Source organism: Pagrus major, chromosome 1, assembly GCF_040436345.1.
Source record: "Pagrus major chromosome 1, Pma_NU_1.0".
NCBI classification, from domain to species: domain Eukaryota; kingdom Metazoa; phylum Chordata; class Actinopteri; order Spariformes; family Sparidae; genus Pagrus; species Pagrus major.
In genome coordinates, this window is record NC_133215.1 from 18,872,834 (window position 1) to 18,877,839 (window position 5,006).

Here is a 5,006-nt window from a genome sequence, read left to right on the forward strand (position 1 = left end):
GTGGTTGTCAGCTCTATCGACATTCAACTTCAAGCTCCAGTATAGAGCAGGAACTCAGAATCAGGATGCAGACGGACTCTCTCGTCGACCACATGGGGAGCTCCTGGATGATGCTGTGTCGAGGAAAGAGCGTGAAAGGATCCAACAGTTCACTCTACATTACCTGAAGGATCAGGAGAGTCCAGATGTTGTTCTCCCAGATGCAGTGAAGGCCATATGTGAGAGGCATGATGTTGAGTGGTCTCACAAAAACTCCACATGTCCATCAGTCGCACTGGTCGAGTCTCTCGCCGTCCATTCCGATGCTCTACCCAGTGGTTTCCAGCAGGAAGAGGATCATGGACTCCCTGTGATTGGTCATTGGACTGAAGAGGAAATGAGAGCAAAGCAACAGGCCGACCCTGATCTCAGAGTGGTCATTGAGCACAAGGAGTCTGGAGACATGCCCTCATCCACCTTGAGACAAGAGCTTCCAGAACTTGTTTTGTGGCTCCGAGAATGGAAGCGTCTAGAGTTGAGAGGTGGAGTGTTGTACAGAACGCGACAAGAACATGGACGAGTAACACACCAGCTCGTTCTACCAACTGAACTCAGAGCCACAGCACTGAGAGGCCTACATGATGATCTAGGCCATCTAGGCATAGAGCGGACCCTTGACCTCGTGAGGTCACGATTCTATTGGCCTAGAATGTCCGCATATGTAGAGCAGAAGATCAAGAGGTGTGAACGTTGTGTGCGCCGGAAGACTCCGAACGAAAGAGCAGCTCCTTTGTGTAACATCAAGGCCAGCAGGCCCTTGGAGCTGGTCTGCATGGATTTTCTATCGGTGGAGCCTGATCGGAGCAACACAAAAGACATACTGGTACTGACAGACCATTTCACTAAGTACGCAGTCGCGATACCAACTCGAAACCAGAAAGCGCAGACTGTGGCTAAGTGCTTATGGGAAAACTTCCTGGTGCATTATGGATTTCCGGAAAAGCTTCTGAGTGACCAGGGTCCAGATTTTGAATCTCGCACCATCAAAGAACTGTGCTCCATCGCTGGCATTCAAAAGGTCAGGACTACCCCTTATCACCCCAGGGGGAATCCAGTGGAGAGATTCAATAGGACCCTCCTCCAGATGTTGGGCACTCTCGAAAACAAGGACAAGTCTTGCTGGCGAGAATTTGTCAAGCCTCTAGTGCACGCCTATAACTGCACGCGAAATGACGTGACCGGATTCAGTCCCTACGAACTAATGTTCGGCAGGCAACCCCGGCTCCCAGTTGATTTGGCGTTCGGTCTCCCTTCCAGCTGTGAACCCAAGTCACATTCCCAGTATGTGCATGACTTAAAGGGCCGCCTAGAGGAAAGCTACCGAGTTGCCACGGAAAATGCCTCAAAGACAGCTGAGCGCAACAAGCAACGGTTTGACAAGAGAGTCGTCGAGTCCACTCTTGAGACAGGAGATCGCGTCCTTGTGAGGAATGTTCGGATAAGAGGGAAACACAAGTTGGCCGATAAATGGGAACTAGACGTTCACGTTGTGGTCAGACGTGCTGGTGACCTACCTGTGTACTCTGTCAAGCCAGAGGGAAAAGATGGACCACTTCGCACCCTACACCGTGACCTCTTACTGCCATGTGGGTTCTTACCTGTGGCTGAGCCCGAGCAACCTCCGAAGCAGACTATCAGCAAACCTAGAACAAGGAGACAGTTGAGAATAGAAGCCGCAGCCGAGTCTGAGGTGGCAGATGACAACTCAGAGTCAGAAGACAGTGACTACTACTACTACTTACCTGGAGAGACATTGAACTCTGATTTCATTGAAACAAGACTTTTGACCCGGCCAGAGACAGTACCTGCTAGGGAGAGACATCTTGGACAGACAAAACAACCCACCTCGTCTTCAGCTGGTTGGCTTTCTGCTCCTGTTGACCTGGAAGAAAAGACAGAGACATTTATCATGGAAAAACAAGACAGAGAAAAGAGATGTGCACCTGAAAGAGGGACAGTACAGTGGATGCCTGTGGAGATCATTCCATCCGAGTCAGAGAAACCTCCAGCTTTCGCGGATGACATCTCAAATGAGCCAAGCTGTTCTGGATGGAAAGGAACCTCAGCAGTTGTTGATCGGGAGGCTGAGGTCACCTCAAGGCACAGAGAAACTGATTCCCCCAAAGTGAGAAGAGCTCTGTTTGGAAACTCTCAGGACGCCCCCTTTGACATTTCAAGACAGGAGGATGAAAGCCTTCCTGTTTTCTCAGACCTGTCATTCAGTGACAGCAGCAAGGATGAAGGATGCTCTGTCAATAAACCTTGTGAGGATGTGTCAGTGGACAGGACCCAAGAGGGAACCGCAGCTGGGATATCTGGAAGAGGAACCTCTCCAGTCATCGTGGGAGAGAGTGAGGGTGACAGTGTTCCCAGACGTTCCCAGAGGCGCAGAGAACAACCTGAACGACTACAGTATGGTCAACTGGGGAACCCCCTGCTGTCTATAGTCCAGTCACTCTTCCAAGGCCTCAACCTTGCTTTTGCCGATGCACTCCAGAACCCTGGCTATGCAGACATCCTCCAAGTAACCCCAAGGCCAGTTCATAGTCATGTGGGTGTAATGGGACATACACACCTTTAGAAGGGGAGGGTGTAACCCAGGTTACTAGGCCCTTATCCTAATCCAGCTATCAGTTAATTGATTAGATCAATAAATTAATAAACGATAAATAAATGTGACAGGTAAATAAATAAATAGAGTTTGATTTAAAATAATCTTACATAAAATGAATAAATAGGATTTATGATTAAAATCATAAATATGTCAATAAATAGATTAAAAAGGTTAAGATACACACGTTTATTTACGTCTGTCTTAAAAAGAGTGTTTTGTTTATTTCAAGTGTGGCGAATGTGCCTTTCTGGAAGTGTAAAAGATTCGGGTGACATGAGGAGTTCACGTGATGTGAAGTAGAGCAGCCAATCAGACGCCGTCAGGGTGTACGTGCAGGCGTGTTGTTTTTTTTCTCTCTCTCTCGGCCGGACCGTCGTCGAGGTGGCTGCATGCTAAGCTTCGGCTGCAGATATTACCGTTTGTGGAAAAAAACCAGATATTCCAAAAGTCTGAGTTAACTTTTTATCGTCGGCGCAGAGAGCGAAGCCTTTTCTTTTGCCGTGGGTGAAAGCAGACCGTGTGTTTTGTGACGGAGACGGAGGAGAACGTGAGTGTTTATTAGCAGCTACGGCGCTAGCTCCGACCATTAGCCACATGTACTTCGCTAAATTATATTTTTGAGGTTACACATTACTGAACTCCCATGTCCCTGTCTCTTAAAAAAGCGGAACCTGGACAGACGAGCCGTGTATTCTTCCTTGTGCCCGGAGTGTGTGTGTTTATGTGAAGTTTGAGCCTCTGGTGAGTAGCCTCAACTTAATTGATAAAAGTCCGGTGAACGGAGCTGAAATGTGCATCTGCTAATGTTAATATGGATTAGTGAGGCATTAAATTCATGTGTATAGTGTTTAAAAAAAAATGTTTTATATATCTGTGTTGTGTACATTACCCCCCGCTCGGTGTATTTTCTCTGAGAGCGAGCGGCGGTAGAGAAAAAAAAGAGGAAAAGAAAGGAGATGAACGTAAAGAAATATTCCGCCATTTTGGCTCATGTTGATGTTTATATTGTGTTCAGTTCATTTAAAAGCACAGTAAAAGTGGTTAAAACAATTATTAAGAAACAATGTTATAATATACATGTATAAATATGTGTTTATATGCATTTATTTACATTTAGAGTATATTTTATTTACATGAATATATAGTAACCCTTTCTTTTGGCCTTTATAGGCCGGGTCTTTTTGTCTTATGTATGGATTCCTGGGTTTGAGATCTACACAAAGACTACTTCTTCTGCTGAGGATTTCCTCCTGTTCTGTAAGGTAGAAGGGACCTCAGTGGTCGTGGCGAGCTACTCAAAACAGAGACTGTGATTTATTCAGAGACTGAATTTATTGGAAACTGTGGTCGATATCTCATGTGTGTGTTGACACTGTAAACATTTTATTTTTATTTTTACTTTTCTATTCATTTTTTATTTATTTTATTTCTTTATTCAAAACAATATAACACACTTAAAACTTACCTGTTGGTTGTGTCAATTATTTACTCTGTCACTCAATGCATATTGCCAATACCCCTTTCTCCTAGAGCGATCTAGACTTCTGATTTACTAGTCCACGAGGTAATTAATGCACTGATAAAATATCTGTATCTCCTAGTTTTTAAAATCAACAATTAGAGCTAAGGCAGGTTACACTAACCTTTTCAATTACTTTAAACTATCAGGTAAATATCAAAATATCAGTCCAAAAAAACTCTGGTTTCCCTTTTGGCAAAAACAAAAATACTAACTATTATGTTTTGAGAGTGTTCAGATGTAGTTGCAAAAACACAGATCTGATGCAGAAACACAGTGGGTGGTGCCTGCTCTGACCTGTTACTGCTGACCTATCAGAGTAGACTGGGCTTTTTGGGAGGGGGACCTTAAAGAAACAGGTACAAAAGCCGAGCATTTAGTCAGAGGTTGAATAGATGTGCTGCAGCAATGGACATTGTTAGAAAAATCATATGTTTTTTTTAACCTTGAATAGGGGTGTCACGATTCTCCAAATCCTCGATTCGATTCAATTTTGGATTCTGAGGTCACGGTTCGATTCGATTCTCGATTCTCGATTCTCAATTTTTACATTTATTTTTTTTAAAGCACAGGTTGCTATGCCATTAGACTAGACCTTTATGCAATATAATATCTGACCTTTGTTAGCAATGTACCACACTACATTGTCAAATTTAAAACATTTATTAACAACATAATGTAACAATAACTTATATCTTCAGTCAATTGGAAACTTAAACAAAATAACCTGCCATCTAGTTTCTTTTTTGTAACTGCAGTCTTCTTCACCGAAGATGACATTCAAGTTCACAACGAAACAAACAAAAAATTAAACAGCCATGTCCACAGTCTTCT

At 43.8% G+C, this 5,006-nt stretch overlaps 1 long non-coding RNA gene across 1 annotated transcript; it reads left to right on the forward strand.

Annotated features, from left to right (window-relative positions):
• Nucleotides 1-3,070: 3,070 nt before the first annotated feature.
• LOC141005980 (uncharacterized) lies at nt 3,071-4,270 on the forward strand. The gene is made up of 3 exons (XR_012179900.1): nt 3,071-3,200; nt 3,319-3,394; nt 3,824-4,270. It is a non-coding gene; the product is annotated as an uncharacterized lncRNA (long non-coding RNA).
• Nucleotides 4,271-5,006: the final 736 nt, after the last annotated feature.